Here is a 21,336-nt window from a genome sequence, read left to right on the forward strand (position 1 = left end):
TGGATACAAAACTGGACGTGGTCACAATGAGAGCACAGGTCCCAGGGCTGAAATGCACGCCTTCTTTCTGTCTTCTGTCATTAAGTGATGGAAAGAGATGGAAATAGCTAAAAACCCACAAAAATCTCTTCTACTCACAACACATTCCTTGTCATCTAATGATACTAAATAGATTGGACCACATTTTACATCCACAATCTTATAAAGTCCCGCAGCTGAATAGAGTGCTGCAGGAATTGAACAGGAGGAAAACTAAGAATAGAATGACTATGCTGTAAAGTCTATAGTGTTATCCTAGCAGAGTTCAAGGTATCTTGGGGAACTCAGGTGCTCCCCCATCCATCACAGGATGGGTCTGAGGTTGGCCCCAGAGCAGATGACCACAAGGTGGCTTCCAGGGCTCACAAGCAGGACCCTCAGGGTCCGTGTTCCTGAGAGAAACACTCACCAAGTGGAGAAACGCATGGGTGCCCCACATGCTACTGCGGGACCTGCACTCCTTAGCCAACCTCCGCTGTCTCTCTTCTCTCAGCTGAAAAATTAGGAACAGCCGCTCTGAATGTCTCACAAGGTGATCATGGGGATAGATGGAGACTGGGAGTCAGAGGGATGTGGAGCTGGAAAGAGCCTTATTATTACTGTGCATCCTCTTCTCTTGGTGGTGATGACACAGAGGTTCCAGAACAACACTTATGTGTGTGGTGCTACACATACGTGAAAAATGAGAAATAGAGACAATGGATGACACATTGGAGACAATGAAGACGTAGAGAACAATGGATGGACACCAAGGGGGAAAGGGCCAGGGGGAGGATTAACTGGCAGACTGAGGTTGACAAATGTACACTATTGATCCTGAATATAAAATAGATAACTGATGAGAGCCGACGGTAGAGCACAGGGAACTTACTCAGTGCTCTCTGGTGACCTCAACGGGAAGAAAATCCAAAAGAGAGGGGATCTATGTATACATATGGCTGACTCACTTTGCTGTAGCCGCTCAGTTGTGTCCTCCTCTTTGCAACCCCATGGACTGTAGCCCGACCGGCTCCTCTGTCCATGGGCTTCCCCAGGCAAGAATACTGGTGTGGGTTGCCATTCCCTTCTCCAAGGGATCTTCCCAACCCAGAGATCAAACTCTAGCCTCCTGTGTTGCAGGCAGATTCTTCACCGTCTGAGCCGCCAAGGTAGCCCATAAAATAGAAAGCTAATGAGAACCTGCTGCATCGCACACTCAGTGTTCTCAGCTCTACTCAATGCTCTGTGGTGGCCTAAACGGGAAGGAAATCCGAAAAAGAGGGAACTATATGTATATATATTCGCTTTGCTATACAGCAGAAATTGACCCTACAGTGTGAAGCAGCCATACTCCAACAAAAATTAATTAAAAAAATGAAACCTCCTGGCATCTGCTCCAGACTTGAAGCAAAATCCCAGAGCCCACGCATGCATTGCATGTTGGCCCTTGGATGGCTGCGTGAGTGAGTAAAAGCTCAGGGCAGGAGAGAGAACAGGCACCGCCCTCCCATGCGGTCAGGAGGTGGTTTGGCAGGAATCCCCAAACCACCCACAGAACCACCCACGGAAGCTTGTCTGACCACAGCTTCCTAGTCCTCATCACCTCTCCCCAAGCCAGCCACACCCACCCTGACCCGTGCAGCCCTGTGCAGCCCTGGACCCCACAAGTGACACTGGGCTCCCAGCTGAGTCCTCTGCAGGAAAATGGGGGCTGTCACCTCAGGAACCAGCTGGGGCACCTTCCCTGGCTGTTTCCTGTGCTGCCCAGCCCTGCGTCCATGCCTGCTTCTCCCACTGGCAAGGGACTTTTATCACCTGAGGCACAGATACATGAATGAAAGAAACAGCAGAGTGTAATCATGCTTACAAAAACTTTCCCATAGCGTTGAACACTACTGCCTTTGCAAATCATACCCAGATTCCCATTCTACAGAAGGAAGATGTTAAGGAGCTGAGTCACAAACACCAGTTCTCTCTCCTCTGAAAGGCTGAGTGCCATCACACAGCTCAGCCGGTCTTCCAGAGGATTTTTATTAGATTCTACACAGTCCATGTACTTCCAGGCACGGGTGCTCCCAGAATGGTCACCCCTTCTTCCTTTTTTCCTTTTCCACACTTTCTACTGGTTTCTGGAATGGTCTATGATAAACACAGCTTGTAACAAACTTTTCAAAAGGAACTTCTCTAAATGTCATCCTTGCTCGGCAATGTACAGATAAAAATTTTAAAACTTGCTCTCAGGCAAGGGGAGTGGGGAGGAGACCTAATTTTTAGCATTTGCCTATTTCTATGGTGTAAATATTTCCACCAATTTCAATCTACTTATGTGTCCTTATTGAACTCAGAGGTGGGAACAGACACAGAAGCTCATCTCAGTACTTTTACTACACAGATGCAATAGATGCAAAGGACTCCTGGAGGAGAAAAGGCAGAAGGTGTGATGAAACTTAGGAATCGATGAGTTTTGAGAGCTGACCATCTTTGTTTTTAATATCATTTAATAATTGGCTCACAAAATTCCTAGGGGCTTCTCAGGTGGCTCAGTGCTAAAGAACCCGCCTACCAGTGTAGGAGACACAGGACATGTGGATTCAACCCGTGGGTCAGGAAGATCCCCTGGGGGAGGAAATGGCAATCCACTCCAGTATTCTTGCCTGGAAAATCCCATAGACAGAGGAACTGGGCAGGTACAGTTCATGGGGTCACAAAAGAGTCAGGCATGTCTAAGCGACTGAGCTCCCATGCACAGAGTTCCTGAACACTGGCAAGGGAGCTGCCGGAACTGCGGTACCTCACCCCTCCCAGAAGAAGTCTATTCTGCAAGGGTATTCATGCCAGGGTTCCTGGTTGTTCAGACACCTGGAGGGCTTCAGGGTCCTTTAGACAGATGCAGAAGGACAAGTTCAGACTTTCGAGGAGGGTGCCATGTGGCTACCAGACAGCTGGTGTCTGTATGGCAGTGACAGGCGCACGTGGGTGTCGGTCCTGCTGGTGAAGGCTCAGCTTCGGGGACAGGGTCTCCAGCGCTGCTGCCTTTCAATGTCCAGATGACAGGATGGCGATGATAAACCTGGTTTGCTGTCCTGCTACACACATTCACGTCTTGACTTTTATCTTAGGTACCCCACTTTTTAAGACTCTACACCATGATGTCCAAGCCCCCAGATCCATCAGGCTCAGAGGCTTTCGCTTCACAGGTGAGGGTGCTGAGGTTCAGGGGAGGGTGCGAGCTCCCAGGGGAAAATGACGGGGGCTGGCAGCCAGGTCTTTTCTTTTTATACAACCACTTGCTGTTCAAAGTGCTGAAGGTACTCGATTTTATTTGCTTGCTCATCTGTACAGGCACTGACTCATTTCCAGAGGGCTAATAAGATTCATCCTCCGTGACTTATGGAAACCTCTGTGCAGCCTGTTCAGTTCTGGAGGTGACACCGAGTGGCCTGGCTGCATCTGACCAGCTGCCTGTGTTTAAGCCTTGCCTGGTGGTAGAAGGGGTAGAGCTCACAGACTCCAAGTGTGCTGCTGTGTCAGTGAAAAACCTAAGAATGACCTGTGAGCTGGGCCCTCTGAATGCCTCAGTTTCATGATGAGAAACTGAGGTTAAGAGTCCATGGGACATCAGTCGGGCTGGCTTCACAGGCACACAATCGGGAGCCCTACAGGAACCCGCGTGCAAAGGGCCAGCCTTGGCTTCCTGCTCCCCTGTCGCTGTCTTGGAGGTCTTAGAGTTGTGTCTTTGGTTCTGTGTATTCTAAGTGAAGCTGGAAGGGAGACCAGGACCATGGAGTGTGTGCTCCAGCAGAACAGAGGTGGAGAATATGTGGGCCCCAAGTGTGACCATGAGTCCTTGCTGCTTGTCCACGTGCAGCAGCTGAGTTTTTGTGTGGACATAAGTTTTCAACTTCCCTGGTGGCTCAGATGCTAAGAAGTCTGCCTGCAGTGCAGGAGACTCATGTTTGATCCAGGTTGGGAAGATCCCCTGGAGAAGGAAATGGCAATCCACTCCAGGATTCTTGCCTGGAGAATCCCATGGACAGGGGAGCCTGGTGGGCTACAGCCCATGGGGTCAGAAAAGAGTCAGACACAATTTAGCAACTACAACAACAACATCAACAACATAGAATGTATAAACCCAAGAGTGAACCCAAAGGTTAACTATGGACTTTGGGACATTATGATGCATCAATGTAGGTTCATCGGTTTGCAACAAATATACCATTTGGGGAGATGCTGATAATAGGGGATGCTGTGCATGTGTGAGGCAGGGCGTATACAGGAAGTCTCCATATGTTCTGCTCAATTTTGCTGGGAACCTTAAGCTGCTCTAAAAGTCTGAATTAAAAAAAAAAAAAGTAGAACAGAAAGAAGAAAAGAAAAGAGAATAACGACCACAAATTCCTCCAAAGTGGAGGCCTGGAATCTGAGACTTAGTCTGTTAGCTCCAGAGTTCATGTCTCTCACAGTGACTGCCCTCTACAGTTTACAAAGGGTCTCCCCATACTGTCAAGTCAGTGCCATATGGGTTTCAAATTAAATGTCCAGTTCTGACCTCCGGTGCACTGAAAGGAAACTTTTCACAGCTCATAAATCGTTAGCACCTGCTATAATAAAGTAAGCATCAGTATTCAAGTCTCCGAGCAGAGGTCAGGAACTGAAATCCCCCGCTGCGCCCCCAGAGCGCTCTTGTAGGTATGAATGCAATGAGATGTGTGTCCGAGAAAGAGATGGAGACAAAGGCTGATGGCAGGGAGCATGGAATCCAGGACAAGAAACCTCATCCGCCTCCCTCCTCTCCCAGGGGAGAGTCTGGGGGCTGCGGAGACCATGACAAGAAGCCAACTTAGTTCTCTTCCTAAGAAGGAAATGTCTGACCTCAGCACGTTCCTGTTCCCACACTTGTTAACTGTGGCCAAAGAGCGTGAACCAGGGAGCGAGTACAGTAACAACCCTGTGAGATGCAGGATTCATGGAAGGAGTGTCCTCGGTCCCTCTCCTTGACTCCCCAGCCCTGAGGATAAAGAGTCGGTGGGTGGAACTCCACTGCTTGATGGCAACAAGCCCAAGTCTGCCATGAAAGGAGCGACTTTTACTCAACAAATATCTACAGGATCCACAGGAGGAATGTTCGAGCTGGCAACACAAAGGCAGACTAGATAAGGTCCCACATCTCAGAGTCTTTTTTTTTTAAATTAATTAATTTATTTCGATGGAGGATAATTACCTTACAAGATTGTGATAATCTTGCTATACATCGACATGAATCACATGTGCACATGTGTCCCCCCATCCTGAAACCCCCTCCCACCTCCCTCCGCACCTCATCCCTCTGGGTTGTCCCAGAGCACCGGCTTTGGGTGTCCTGCTTCACGCATTGAACTTGCACTGGTCATCTGTTTTACATATGCTAATATACATGCTTCAATGCTATTCTCTCAAATTATCCCACCCTCGGCTTCTCCCAGAGTCCAAAAGTCTGTTCTTTATGTCTGTGTCTCCTTTGCTGCCCTACATGTAGGATCCTTGTTCAGTTCAGTTCAGTCACTCAGTGATGTCCAACTCTTTGCAACCCCATGGACTAGAGCACGCCAGGCTTCCCTGACCATCACCAACTCCCGGAGCCCGCTCAAACACATGTCCATCAAGTCGGTGATGCCATCCAATCATCTCATCCTCTGTTGTCCCCTTTTCCTCCCACCTTCAATCTTTCACAGCATCAGGGTCTTTCCCAATGAGTCAGTTCTTTGCATCAGTGGCCAAGGTATTGAAGTTTCAGCTTCAGCATCAGTTCTTTCAATGAATATTCAGGACTGATTTCCTTTATGATCAACTGGTTTGATTTTCTTGCAGTCCAAGGGACTCTCAAGAGTCTTCTCCAACACCACAGTTCAAAGGCAGCAATTCTTTGGTGCTCAGCTTTCTTTATAGTCCAACTCTCACATCCATACATAGCTGGAAAAACCATAGCTTTGACTAGGCAGACCTTTGTTGACAAAGTAATGTCTCTTCTTTTTAATATGCTATCTAGGTTGGTCATAGCTTTTCTTCCAAGGAACAAATGTCTTTTAATTTCATGGCTGCAGTCACCATCTGCAGTGATTTTGGAGCCCAAGAAAATAAAGTCTGTGACTGTTTTCCCATCTATTTGTCATGAAGTGATGGGACTGTATACCATGATCTTAGTTTTTTGGATGTTGAGTTTTAAGCCAGCTTTTTCACTCTCCTCTTTCACTTTCATCAAAAAGTTCTTCAGTTCCTCTTTGCTTCCTGCCATAAAGGTAGTGTTATCTGCATATTTGAGGTAATTTATATTTCTCCCAGCAATCTTGATTCCAGGTTGTGCTTCATCCAGCCTGGCATTTCGCATGATGTACTCTGCATAGAAGTTAAATAAACAAGGTGACAATATACAGCCTTGACATACTCCTTTCCCAGTTTGGAACCAGTCCATTGTTCCATGTCCAGTTCTAATTGTTGCTTCTTGACCTGCATACAGGTTTCTCAGGAGGCAGGTAAGGTGGTCTGGTATTCCCATCTCTTGAAGAATTTTCCACAGTTTGCTGTGATCCACATAGTCAAAGGCTTTGGTATAGTCAATAAAGCAGAAGTAGATGTTTTTCTGGAACACTCTTGCTTTTTCTATGATCCTCTCTATGAGGCTGAAGCTGCAGACCCCCGAACTCCGAGGGGATCCCCTCCCCTGACAGCTGTCGCCCCTCACCCGTCCTGATACGCAGCTCAGCTGGATAGAGCAGGCGCCTGGCCTCTACTCCTGGGAGACAGAGCATCTTTATTTACCTGTTTGTCAGGTTTGCTTGTGTTTCAGGTGGTAAGGAATCTGCCTACAATGCAGGAGAACTGTTCAATCCCTGGGTCAGCAAGATCCCCTGGAGAAGGGAATGGCAACCCACTCCAGTATTCTTGCCTGGAGAATCCCATGGACAGAGGAGCCAGGAGGGCTATAGTTCATGGGGTTGCAAAGAGCCTGACATGACTGAGCACACACACAGCACAAACAAGGGAAAGGCAGGACCTCTTGTAAGATCTGAATTATTCATCATCAGCTTCAAGGAAGCCACAAAACTCTTGACTTCGAGGTTCTCTGCCTGAGAGTAAATCTTCTCAAGCAGTCCAAAGCAGTTGGAAAAAAAAGAAAACCGAACAAACATGCAAAACACTCAGCCCACTGCAAAGGTCAAGGCTGAGTTCACACCCTCTCCTGAAATGTTGGGATCCACTGGAAACCAGCTTCAATAATCCACGGTTCTGAATTCCCAGAAGAACACAGCACAAGTTGGTGAGCTAGTTTGATCACAGGCTTAGGCCTTCCTGACTGGCATCAGAATTTCAGAACCCAGTAAGAGAACTTTCTACCCACTTCCAGTTATCAAAGACCTTGTCCAGGACAACAACATAATTAAAAAGTGCAGAGAAACCAACTGGTAATGCAAACTTCATTAAGTTGGCACAGCGTGACTCATGAGGAAAATTAAAAGGGCTCGAGGGTGTGCAGAGAGCTAAGGTCCTTCACAAAACGGAACCGTTTTCACAGATTTTCAATTTTAATTTATTACCACAAATAGCAGTAGCACTGAAGGCTGTGGGAGTCAACCCAGGCCTGTGACAGTGGATGGTGCAGTGCTAAGTCAGGTCAGACTCGTTGTGACCCCATGGACTATAGTCCGCCAGGCTCCTCTATGGGAGTCTCCAGGCAAGAATACTGGAGTGATAGCTATGCCCTCCTCCAGGGGATTGTCCCAACCCAGGGATTGAACACACGTCTCTTATATCTCCTGCACTGGCAGGTGGGTTCTTTACCACTAGCGCCACCTGGGAAGCCCAACAGCAGATGGAGCTTCCTCCAAAGAGCTTCCTTTGCCAGGTGGGTATGTCCAGGACAGACCTGGGTCTGTGAGACTTTGTGGAGATCCCGAGCGGTGGTGGTGCTGGGGGTTGTCACGGGATGGAACCGCTGCACTGCCACAGGCAGCAACGTGGCTGCTAACGACCAACACACATGCTGTCATTAAAATCCACTTAACTGGATTATGAAAGCGATTTAAAATGACTTCCTTGGGTGAGAGGAAAGCCACGCTTAGGTTCCTCTCTGTTCATTTGCAAGTCATCCCTTGTATCTTAAGCATACTTAAATGGAGCAAGAACAGTTTATTCAAGCGCTCCATGTATTTTTTTTTTTTTAAACTCCATATGCTTTCATTAAACTCCTGCAATGTTCTATTTACCACGAAGAATCACTTGAAGTCCCTAACTTCAACCACTGGTGACAGTCTTTATTTTCATTCTAGTATGGGTTCAGAGTAATGGAAAGAGTTCCTTTAATTAACTGACTCACCCAGGGCTGCCCTGAGCCCTCACTTGATCTTTTGGGAAAGCAGTGCAGAGCGCTTAGCACATAGAGGATGTAGTCTGGGAAGATGCTTGGAAAATACAGGAAGCGCCATATAAGCTCTCATGAATCCAAATGCAGCTGACCCTCTCTCCCGGGAAGTTGCCCTCAGTCTGGGTGGTTGTCTCCTGTAGGGAGTGCTGTCAGAACGCGTAATGGCCATGTGTGACACTCAGGCCAGGTGTGACACCCTGGTGGGGACACAGCACAGAACATCTCTGGCTTCTCACCAAAGGTGTCTGTTATCTTCACCTGCACCGGGTGGGCCAGAACTCAGAGTCAAAGCACTGCACTTACAATTCTTTGTGGCCAGCTGAGATTTTATACTTTCTTGCCCAGGGACCTTCCCCAAATTTTAATATCTGTTCATGGGCAAGCAGGAAAAAAACGCAGCCCAACCACAACCACCACCAGCCCGTCCCTGGGGACCAGCCTTATTATCCCACCAGGGGCTGCTAATGTGTGTGGCTCTGATTGTTAGGATTTGATACGTTTATGAAGCCGAGATGACTGCTTTTGTAAACTCTCCCTGGGAAGGTCCTACCCAATTTATTTACTAATTACCAGCCAACTACACATGTCCCTCACTTCTGAACGCTCTGTTAAAGAAAGGAACAAAGATGTCCAACCACATCTGGGATCATTACGAAAAGAGAGGCGCTTTTCAGGTGTTCTCTGTGAGATTCAGGGAGGCATACAAATAATAGGGTTGAATGGTTTAAGTCTGACTTCCTAAAGTAGCTAGCAAAATGTGAGAAAAGGAAGGCCTGCTCCAGACCTGATGTGTTCCATGATGTCACTGTCCTGGCACCTGGATATCATCCGATGCTTCAGGTTTTTCTCAGTTGGTAAAGAATTGTCTGTAATACAGGAGACCCAGGTTCAATCCCTGGGTGGGTAAGATCCCCTGGAGAAGGGAATGGCAACCCACTCCAGTATTCTGGCCTGGAGAATCCCGTGGACAGAGGAGCCTGGCAGGCTGCAGTCCATGGGGTCGCAAAGAGTCAGACACAAATAAGTGACTGACGCTTGCACTTTTGTGTATCTTGGTGTGAACTTTACCATCTGTCCCCTGTTCTCCCCACACAAGCAAGGGGGCCCGTGACAGCCCCTGCGTTCTGTTCACCCTACAAACTGCCAGACACCAAAGGAAGGACACTTGGTTTTGAGGTACACAGGTGACTGGACATCCCAAGGTACTTGACTTTAAGCAAAAATGTCCTTGGCAAGCACACAGGATAAACAAGGGGAATGTTGAAATATCTTACTGCAACCCTCAGTCCTGCTTTCATCCACCATGTAAAAACACAGTATAAAGCAAGCACACACACGCACACACCTGACTTTCCTCCTCTAATCCTGTTCTGAATCTACCTCCCCCCACAGGGAACTTGAGCTTTGATGCCAGGAGTCCAGTCGCCTGGCCCAGCCCAGCACACTAGATGCACCCTAGACACCCTGCTGGAGCTGCCACTGCAGGATCTGGGCCCAAGGATGAAACACATCCTGCACCTACCCGGGTACCTGAAGATGCTGACGCTATAAGAACCCTCACACTGCACACACAGGGAAAAAAGTGCGCGTTCCCACATGCAGTCTTTGCTGTTGCGCAGTCGCTCGGTCATGTCTGACTCTTTTGTGACCCCCTGGACTGTAGCCCGCCAGGCTCCTCTGTCCATGGAATTCTCCAGGCAAGAATACTGGAGTGGATTGCCATTTCTTTCCCTAACACATGGTCTACTTATAATAAACTAAGAGTGCAGTTTAAATGTTAAACGTTTTTGAGATCTTCCTACCCCACTGATACTGTGGAATTCTCCAGAGATCACTGATACAGGAAGAAGAGTGTTCTCCAGGTCAGAAAGCCAGGGTTCTGATCCTGAGTTTGTTTCTCAGCAGCTGTGAATCCCAGCCAGGAATGTTTACTTGTCATGATTCACATTTTCTCTCCTCATATCTGACATAAAGTCACATCAGTCCCAGGATGTGTTCCTCCCATATTTAAGTGTGAGTGTGTGTTAGGGTGTGCCAATGTGTGTGTGTGCTTGTGTCGTATTTTAAAAGGTAGTCCTCCTTTTTTTTTTTTTTTGTTACTGGGACTTCTCAGGGGTATAATTTTCCCAATTGTAAAATATAATTTATATAGTAAGACCCTTCTTTTAATAGGAAAAGCAAATTCATTCATTTAATCATGCACCTAGAGTCTGACATTGTCATTGGATTAACTGTATCATTTAGAAAACAAATTCTGTATTAATTGCACTTTTTCTTACCCATCTGTGGCCAGAGGTACAAACACAGGTTTTAACACACTGCAAAAAAGCCATCAATAGACTTTCAAGGAAGTTACTTTTCACATTAATTTCTGATTCATGAAAACTATTGGGGTATCTACAAGATTTACCTTTTCCCAAATGTAATTTAAAGCCAAGTCATTCTATGCTTAGTCACTCAGTCATGGCCAACTCTTTTGTGATGCCATGAACTGTAGACTTTCAGGCTCCTCTGTCCATAGGATTTCCCAGGCAAGAATACCGTTTGCCATTTTCTACTCCAGAAAGTCATTCTAGAAGCCACAATAATTAGCAACATGCAAGAACTTGTACTTGAAAAATTTGTATAATTTGAATGCAGAAAACCAATGGTTCTGAAGTTAATATAGCATTCTCCTCTCAGGCTCAAATCCTAGAAGCAGCCTAGCATAGGACTAAGTATGTGAATTTTAAATTTCTGAAAACAGAAGCTTCTGATCAAGACACTGCAGGATTTTTCTTTACGATGTATTCTCTAATGCCTTAGCCAATATATTTCTAAACATCCCAAGAGGCTACTTTCTAGGCTTGTACTCTTCAACGACCCAATAACTCAAAAGTGTGTTAGTTACTCAAGCGTTTCTGACTCTTTGCGACCCCATAGACTGTAGCCTGGCAGGCTCCTCTGCCCATGGGATTTTCCAAGCAAGAATACTGGAGCTGGTATTGCCATTCCCTTCTCCAGGGGATCTTTCCAAGTCAGGGATTGAACCCAGGTCTCCTGCACTGCAGACAAATTCTTTACTGTCTGAGCCACTGGGGAAGCCTCAAAGCACAGGGGTAATTCTCTTGAATCTTAGCTTATATTTTTCTTTGGAAATGTCACTGCTCTCATACCCCGTGAGCCTGAATTTCATCCTACTACTTCATGACTGGATATCCCAAATGGACTGGGCCACCTTTCAGCTGCAACTCAAGCTTCCGTCTGCCTCCAGGTTCCAAAAGACACGGGCTCCAGGCTCTGCACTTGCAGCCTGGACTACCTTCTGGAGCCAGCACACCCAGGGGGGCTGGGAGCTCCCAGTCAGTGCCCTTCCTCTTCAGAGTGGTATCTCATGTTGCTGCATGGCCTTTATAGACACTCAAGTTCAGTTCAGTCGTCACTCAGTCATGTCTAACTCTTTGCTACCCCATGGACTGCAGCACACCAGGCTTCCCTGTCCTTGACCAACTCCCAAAACCTGCTCAAATCCATGTCCATCAAGTCAGTGATGCCATCCAACCATCTCATCCTGTCACCCCCTTTTCCTCCTGCCTTCAGTCTTGCCCAGCATCAGGGTGTTTTCCAATGAGTCAGTTCCTCGCATCAGGTGGCCAAAGTATTGGTGCTTCAGCTTCAGCATCAGTCCTTCCAGTGAATCTTCAGGACCAATTTCTTTTATGATTGACTGGTTTGATCTTGCAGTCCCTTCTCAAGAGTCTTCTTCACCACAGTTCTAAAGCATTACTTCTTTGGTGCTCAGCTTTCTTTATGGTCCAACTCTCACATCCATACATGACTACTGGAAAAACCACAGCTTTGACTAGATGAACCTATGTTGGCAAAGTAATGTCTCTGCTTTGTAATATGCTGTCAAGGTTGATCATAGCTTTTTTCCCAAGGAGCAAGTGTCTTTTAATTTCATGGCTGCAATCACCATCTGCAGTGATTTCGGAGCCCAAGAGAATAAAGTGTGTCACTGTTTCCACTGTTTCCCCATCTATTTGCCATGAAGTGATGGGACCGGATGCCATGATCTTAGTTTTTTGAATGTTGAGTTTTTTTTTTTTGTTTGTTTGTTTTTTATTTTCTTTTTATTTTGAATGTTGAGTTTTAAGCCAACTTTTTCACTTTCCTCTTTCACTTTCATCAAGAGGTTCCTCAGTTCCTTTCTTTCCTCAAGGTGGTGTCATCTGCATTTGGAGACACCCAAGGCCAAGTTCAGATCCCAGCTCTGTTCTCACTCTTGAGGCAGCCACCTCCTCCTTCTGAGCTCAGTCTCATAGCATGGCCCAGGTTGTGGCCAAGGTGCCCCTGATGCCCTGTGCAGGCATAACAGCAGGGTGGGGCATGAAATATCTCAAAGCAGAGGCTCTGATTATTCTTGGCATCACTGCTCTCCCCAGGACTATGGGCTGTTGGAAGGGATGTCCAGTATGGATAACTAAAGTTTCCTTCTCTTCTGAGCAGGAGAATCAGCTTTTCGATACGCCAGAAAACACAATTATCCATTCCACGCAATCCCCATGCCGGAGGACACCTTGGAGAGAGTTTAACCTGAGTCTTCATCTGGCAGCCCTGAAAACCACGCAGGTCCCTACAGGACTCGGGACCGAGAGGTCTCCTTGCTGCTTCATTCTTTGAGAAAGTCCAGTGCAAAACTGCTACCCCAACCCTCACACTTGTTAGAAAAAACATCAGCCTGGAACTGGGGATTCTTTCCTGGAGAAGACCACAGTGGGCAGCGGAAAGCAGGAGGGGTATGGACAGGTCTGTTCAGACAAGTCCCCGAGAGTGTGTGGTGGTGCTCTGATGTCATTCCATCCACAGGGCAATGCCATGCCAAAGCAGGAGGGACTTGGTGCTGGGAGGCAGACCGGAACCTGCCTACGGCCAAGGGAAGACAGTAGGCAGACCACTGCGGGAAACCCAGCTTTTAACAAGTGGCAGGTCTAGGATGGACGTGAGGGCTGGACCAAACTACTGGCTCAGGACTGCTCAGGCCAGTCCCACACCCTTTACATTAGGGCCACCACTTCACCCACAGGCCAGGTGTGTTCCATGCATTTTGAATTGCATTTCTTCCCCATCAATTTAGGGGGACGGGATGCGGCTTAGAATTTAAGATCAGGATGGAATTTTGTAAGAGTCATAAAAAACCCAAGCCCCATGTTTACACATAAATCGCTCAAAAGTAGAAAAATGGCAGATGTAGTAATCCACAGACTGATGTTTATGCATAAGAGTAGCTGGTCACCTCTTCCAGCACAGTCAGGGTTTGGACTTTGACACCAACCTGTTAAGAACATTGAAAACTGCTGTGTAAATTACAGCTGCACAGTCCTGATTCCAAAATTAGTATCTGAGTCTATGTAATTATTTCTCTTACTGTCAGTTGTCAGTTTAATCCCCTAGTTCTTTTTTTATTTTCCCCTAGTTCTTTTTAAAGGAGTGTTCAATGATTAAAATTGCAAAGCTTGACATACACCTACCTTGAAGGCACTATCTTTGCTAAGACATTCAAGCAAGAAGAGTAAAGTAGTTCACTTAATTTAAGCAATTAAAAATTAAGATAATACAATAGAAGATCCAGGAGGGAGGAAAAACACTGTATACTTAGGTGAATATTAAAACAAAGGCTGTTCCAATTATTAATGCATAAGACATTTTTTATGCAAAAGCATCAAGAATGAGACACCAAATCCAGACATTAATTAGAAGTTTCTCAAAGGGCAAATATCTCCAAGTTTCTGGAAAGGAACTTGTCATTGGCTTACCTAAGCAATAGGTACAAAAGTATAGAAATAAGTTGGTAGTTTTGTAGAAAAACTTAAGCACTGAGAAACACTTGGATAAACTGTAGACACAGAGGATAAAACTCCAGTTAGTATAAGCATTCACACACTGCATCATCTCAGGAAAAGGAGAATCTCAGAAAAAAAAAAGCTCCAGAAACAACATCTACAGGAATTTCTCAGCAACCACTTCACTGTTTAATCTCACAGGCTGGCCACAAATCCTACCCCAGACCCAACTGACGTGTTCACCCATGAGTAAACCTTTCCCTCTTAATTATCCTCATCAGAGACTGAGCACCGCTGCCTGCTCTTCTCTACATAATAAATCCATTCACATATTTTCAGATGTGAAGTTATCTCAGCTTTGAATCCTCCAGTCTAAATGCCCTCAATTCTTTATCTTTACTTCCCAGATCGCAGGTACCACTTACTACACTCACCAAATGCTGCTTTCTGCTTTGAGCTCTCTCCCACCTTCTGCCCTTCTTGTCTGAACTGTGGGGCTCAGAACCCCACTAACAGCTGAGGCTTATTACACAGTTTCTACAGAGATTTAGTAAGAAGCTCCAGAAACTTCACCTGCACCAAGCAGAAAGGAATACCCCAGTTTACCTCACTCACAACAAAAATTTTATCAAGAATTCCAACATGTTTGAGTGACTTTTCTTAAACTCAGCTGTAAAATTCAAGGCAATTCTTCCACTAGTTTCCAGCACTCCCCACTCCCTACTGCCAACAGTTTTCCTGATGCATTAGTGGGAAATGCGAGCCTTCAAGGGTTGGAAAAATTTTGGTTGCCAGTTTCAGAAAAATAGCGGGTAAAAATAAGCTCAAGGCCACACATCATTTCTCCTTTTAAAAGAAAACGTCAACCCCAAGTTTGCAACATCAGCATTTCATTTATGAAACCCACGGGTCATGAATTTTATTTCAATATGGCAAAGTATGTCGACCAAAATTTCAAAAAAGAAAAAAAGTAACTATCGAGTAACCCGCCCTAGGCTTTAAAATGTGCAGAAAGTACTTAAAATGCTTTTCGAGTCCCCCAGCAATGTCCTCACCAAGCAGACAGCCGACCGAGCTGGGCATCAGCTGGCCCCTTCCCGATCAGAACGCCAGCCGCACACAAAGCAAAGATTCCGACCAAATATGGTTTGCCTCTCCTCAATTTTTCAGCCTGATCACTAAAAATACGTTCACAACCAATCCAGCCAAGCATTACTCTTCTCCCAAAGTGCTTCTCGGATTATAAAACAGCTTTGAAAGTTCAGCCTGACAAAACAAACACGGTACCAGGGGGAGAGACCTGGAAGGCGTTCGAAAAAAGTCTCATTTAAATTCCTGGAAAGCACGGCTTCTCAAACAGCTATTCGGATCGCTCTGGAAGGAGGCAGCAGCCGCCTCGCTCCAGCCAGGAGTTTCACTCCGCTCCACCCCCCTGCATCGCGAAATCCGAATGAGATGGACGATGCATTCCGTACCCACGAGTGCAACAAATCTCCTTTCGGTACACGGTGGAAAGTGGGACAACTCCGAAGCCGCCCTCCTCGCGCCAGTGCGCAAGAACGAACAGCCCACTGCTCAGGATTCACAAGATCCTTCTGCCCCAAACGTTTCAGCTACAGAAAACTAGAGATCAGGCTTTAAGAAACGCAGTTGTGCCTGCGGGTGGGGTCGAGAAGACAATTACAGACCTCGAGCCCCTTCAGAGTCAAAATTAAAGATCAGGGTCAGAGTCACCGGGGCACACTGTGTCCTCCTATCTCCAGAGCGCAAGCCTTCCGGTGGGCTCACCTCTCGAGGAATTTCCTGCTTCTCCCCCCAAAACTGTCTTTAGCGTTCCCCCACACCCCACCACAGGTCTGGGAGCGGGTCGCCGAGTCTAACTCGGTGCCGACGTGCACCCGGGCTCCGGCGACTCAGCGGCAGCCGCCTGACACCGCCCGACCCCGAGCCCTCGGTCGCCCACCTTCTCTGTACTCCGCGCCTCCCGGCGCCCGACCCCGCGGCGTGGAGTCGGGGACGAGCGTGTCACATCTTCTCCCGCGGCCGCTCGGGCGCGCGCCACGCGCTCCAACAATCGCACCGACTGGAGCCGAGAGCCGGGGCCCGGGCGCCAGACGCGCGCGCGGCTCAGCGGCTCCCGCAGCGGCCGCCCGCCTCCGCCGAGCAGTCTCCCGGCGCAGCCCCAGAGACCCGGCGGCCTGCGCTCGCGTCCCGGGCGACTGGCGGGGTCTCCTCCGGTCCTGATCGCTCGGTGCTGGGCGGCGAAAGCGAGCGCGGGGGGCTCGGCCTCCCGGCCGGCGCGGTGTTGCGCTCAGCCCGCGCCGCGCGCCTCATTGTTCCAGGCGGCGGCTCCCTGCTCCCAGCCCCCGCGCAGAGCCTGCGCCGCGCCCCGCCCCGCGCTCCCCAGCGCCCACCCCTTGCCCCCCGCCCCTCCGCTTCGGCGGCTTCCTCCGGCCTCCCCTTGCTGCCGGGCTCACCTAGCGGGCGGCAACTGGCCTCGGCAAGTTCCGCGACCACTCCCCACTGCCTGGCCCCGCTGCCTAGAGGCGGTGGCGCAAGGGGTACAAGGTGGGCGCTCCCCGGCTGCGAGCCGTGCCCCGCTGGTGGCACAGAGTGATCGTAGACTGGGGCGTCTCGGCGGCCTGTAAAGGCAAGCCTGTCCCCGCCGCCGCTGCCAGCCAGTCCCGGTCCTCTGAGGGTCACCTGCACGGGCTCCGCCCGGCACAGCGCGCCGCAGCCGCGGGCACTCGGGCCTGGCCGACGGCGGGGATGCACGGACTAGTACCTGCTGTGAGCTGCGGGGCCAAGGTCTGGGCGCCTGGCTCCGCGGAAGTGAGTCTTTGTGCGCCCCGCTCCGACACACCCTCCCGCGGCGCTGAAGGCCGGGCTACCTGCACGCGAGGCAGCGCCCCGGAGCGGGCCGGGTGGGGCGCAGGGGAACAAGCGCAGCATCCTCCCGGCCAGCGGCTCCCTTTGTTCCGCCCGCTCGGCGGCTCCGCACCGCCGCTCGGCCCTCGCTCCCGGGAGCTCCTCGGAGGCGCCAGGGGTCGGGATTGCAGCGGGAGTAGCCACCTGCCCCTGGGAATTCCCTAATGCACAGTCTGCCCGGCCATCCTCGCCGGGCCGGCAAAGTTCTCCGGACCGCGGCCCCCAGGCTGCTGGCCCGGTGCGCGGAAAACCGGCGCCGGAGCCTGGGGTGGGGCGGCAGATCGGATGTCCCTCTGCCAGCCTGCGGAATGTCCATTTGTCGCCGCGGCCCTCGTCCCTTCTGAGGGGACCGCAGCTGGTCCCTGCGACCAAGACCACTACGCGCTTTGTTTGCTGGTAAACAGGCGCCTTTGAACTTCAACGCGCTCCCCGCGTGCGCGACGGAGGCGGTAGGCAGCTCCCCACCCTGTAGTCCTCCGGCGGCCCCAGAGGGCTGTTGGGGTGGAGTTGGGGGATCCACCAGGTAGTGGCCGTCTCACAGGGACAGGTTACCTCCCCCCCACCCCCGCCGCCCTCCATTCCGGGTCCCAGCAGGAGCTGACAGTTTGGAGACACAAATCCTTCACTAAATACACTATTTTAAAATTCGTATGTACATTCATTGACCTAATTCAGGGTTTTTAGAAGAAAACAATGAACTGGATATCCAATCCATTCAGTATTTACTGAGTGACTGCTGTGTTCCGGAATTCCGGGCTGGAGAAGGGGCAGTAGACAAGAGAAGCTGAGTAGCACTTCTTTCCTGCCTTCAGGGAGTTTGCGGAAATTTAAACCATCACCAGGTGTCAACTAAAACTGACTGGGCAAGACGCGCTGCCCTCCATCAACAGTGGGGGCCAAAAACGCTCTCCCTGTGTTTCCCCAGTTGTGGTGATGGTTTCTGACACCTGGAGTTGGGAGGGCTTGCAATGAAGGGATCGTGTGTTACATGGGTTTAGAGAAGAGTGCTAGATAAATGTGAAACACCTACAGTATGGCTGTAAGAAAGTGACGTGATAGGGTCCTGGGCCTGGTGGGGATGGGAGTAATGCAGAAAAATCCAGCCTTGTTCCCTGACAGAGGGGTCCCCAACCTCTGGGGTCTCGTGCCGGAGTATCTGAGGTGGAGTTGGTGTAAAGCAGTAGAAATAAAGTGCACAATAAATGTAACATGCTTGAATCATCATGAGCCATCCCCCTCTCCAATCCGTGGGAAAATTGCCTTTCAGGAAACCAGGAAACTAGTTCCTGGTGCCAGAAAGATGGGGGACCACTGCCCTGAGAGACCCTGGCAGGTCACAGACTCTGTGGGCCTTGATCTTCTCTTCTGCATAATGCGCTGAAGGGTACCTACTTTCCAGGTTTATCGTGAAGAGCAGAGTCAGGGACTTCCCTGGTGGCGCGGTGGATAACAGTCTGCCTGCCAGTGCAGGGGACACGGGTTTGATCCCTGGTCAGGGAAGACCCCACTTGCCACAGGGCAACTAAGTGAGCAGAAACTACCAGCCCATGTGTGGAACTAAAACTACTGAAGCCTGTGAGTCCTACAGCCAGGAAGTTTCAGTTACTGAAGTCCACCTGCCCTAGAGCCTGTGCTCTGCAACAAGAAAAGCCACTGCAGTGAGAAGCCTGCACACCCCAACTAGAGAGTAGCCCCAGCTCCCCCAACTAGAGAAAGCCCACATGCAGCAACCAAGACACAGTGCAGCCAAAATAACTAAATAAAAGAGTAGAGATCAGGTATTGAAATGTCTCCCTAGTGCTTGAAATGGTATATCTAATAATTGTAGTAATTAATATATAATAGTAGCCATTATTAAAATCCCTTAACCATGAAATAGAAAATAATTTATATACTTTTCCTATAGTGTATACATATTTAAATGCTGCAGAAGTTAGTGCCTTGATTACCTTAAGGAAATTTTAATGAGAAGTTAAATAAGAGTAGCCAAATAACAATTAACTTTATGCTTGTAGAAAAATTACCACCTGCAGGCAAATATGCAAATCATTGTAAAATTTTAAGTGAATTTATTATTTATGGTTGGGTTAATCAATGAAGTGGGGCTAAATTGACTTAATTATTGCTTCCTAAGGAAATCAGAAAGCTAGTTGATAGACATAAAGCTATCAACTGATGATCATTTCTGTCCAAGTGTATGGTAAATAAAATATTTTGACATCCTTTAATTGCTAAGAGGCATCTCAAGTAGAAACAAATTATTTAGTTTTTTATTAGTCTACAGATTTGTGAAAAATTCACTGGCTCTTCTGGCATTTTAATATTCCATTCCTTAAAAAAATAAACCAGAATAAATTTATTCTTAAGCATCAGAAACCCATTTGGCATTACGCATTTCCTCCTAATAAGATGAATGCCCTTTTCTGTTTTTAAACTCACTATTCTTTTTCTTATCCAGTGTTGTCAGATGATGGATGTGTTCACAGGAAACAGTCCTTCCCTCTTTTGAAATTTGTCCTTGATTAGCAGGCAAATCCAGAAGTTCCATGAACTCCCATCTGAGGAGTATCTGGGTTTGGGTAGGAAATGGGTAAATATTTTCTAACTGTATCATTGTTGAATCTGGGGGACTTGTTTCCACTTAACTACTGTTCGTAGAAAAAATTGCTCTCCTATTATTATGCCATTCATTCTCACAATAAACCCACAGATTATTTGACAGATGTGGAAACTGAGGCTGACAGATTTTTTTTTTCCTAGGATCATTTTCTTTAAGCATTATGTCTTCAGTTCTGAGATTGTCACTCTGTAAATGAAATTAGTACCTCAGGGAGGAAAATAACTTACAGACGTGTTCTTCATACTTAATCAGTGAGACAAATGTGTATGTGGGCCATGCAAAAATGAGCTTTGGATACTCACTTGTTTGGAGTCCATTAAGTAGTACTAGGTCTTCCCAGATGGCTCAGTGATAAAGAGCTCTCCTGACAATGCAGAAGACGTGGGTTCGATCCCTGGATTGGGAAGATCCCCTGGAGAAGAAAATGGCTTCCCACTCCAGTATTCTTGCCTGGAGAATCCCTTGGACAGAGGAGCCTGACAGGTTATAGTCTATGGGGTCACAGAGTCAACGAATTAGTGACTACACAAACACTTAGCGACTACACAAACACTTAGCAAGCATGCAAACCATGCTAGGATCAGGAACAAACGTTATTTTCCTAGCCAACCTATTTTTTTTTCTTCTAATTGTCATTTAGTCTTAGAAATATTAATAGGAAGATGACCACTATTAAGAAGGAGCAGGCTCAGGATTTTGGATGGATATTGTGGTTAGAATCCCGGACATGCAGAAGCTAACATCAGTGACCCTTCCATATTTTCAGATGGGGAGAACAAGATCTTTATTTTCATCAGATGTGGGCTTCCCTAGTGGCTCGGATGGTAAAGAATCCACCTGCAATGCAGGAGACCTGGGTTCAATCCCTGGGTTGGAAAGATCCCTTGGAGAAGGGAATGGCAACCCATTCCAGTATTCTCGCCTAGAAAATCCCATGGGCAGAGGAGCCTGACAGACTACAGCCTATGGGGTCATAAAGAGCTGGACACAACTGAGTGACTAACACTTCACTTCAGTAGATAAGAAGCCTGTACCGGAAGACACTGAGGCATAACTGTCTCTTGCCACAATTCAGCTTGCATCTCAGTATCCTGGAGCTCCAACAGGAAATGGAGCAGCCTCGGGGAGGATCAGGGGGTCACAACTACACCTGCAGAACTGACCTAGGTGAAAACAAGTCAGGCTGTGAAAGAAGTTTCCCTTTTGGAAACTTTTCCGTATAATCCACGACATAAGTTTAAAAGGACAGGACTCAGAGCCCAGGGTTTGAGCCCCCTGCATTGTACAGCAAATTCCCACTGGCCATCTATTTTACACATGGTAATGTATGTGTTTCTAGGCTATTCCTTCTATTCATCCCACCCTCTCCTTCCCTTTGCCCACAACCCCATGTCCACAAGTCTGTTCTCTACGTCTGCCTCTCCTTGCAGATGGGTTCGTCAGTGCTATCTTTTAGATTCCATATATATGCGTTAATATATGATATTTGCTTTTCTCTTTCTGCCTTACTTCACTGTGTGTAACAGGCTGTAGGTTCATCCACCTTATTA

The 21,336-nt window shown here is 48.0% G+C and overlaps 1 protein-coding gene across 6 annotated transcripts in view; it reads right to left on the minus strand.

The window, feature by feature from the left end:
* Positions 1-17,463, minus strand: part of ST6GAL2 (ST6 beta-galactoside alpha-2,6-sialyltransferase 2) — a 104,351-nt gene extending 86,888 nt beyond the window's left edge. For 3 of the 6 annotated variants that reach the window (XM_043468826.1, XM_043468821.1, XM_043468825.1), the window contains exon 1: positions 16,202-16,585. The gene's annotated coding sequence lies outside the window, so the exon portion shown is untranslated. The other 3 variants (XM_043468824.1, XM_043468823.1, XM_043468822.1) reach the window with 3 other exon arrangements.
* Positions 17,464-21,336: the final 3,873 nt, after the last annotated feature.

Source organism: Cervus canadensis, chromosome 5, assembly GCF_019320065.1.
Source record: "Cervus canadensis isolate Bull #8, Minnesota chromosome 5, ASM1932006v1, whole genome shotgun sequence".
NCBI lineage: Eukaryota > Metazoa > Chordata > Mammalia > Artiodactyla > Cervidae > Cervus > Cervus canadensis.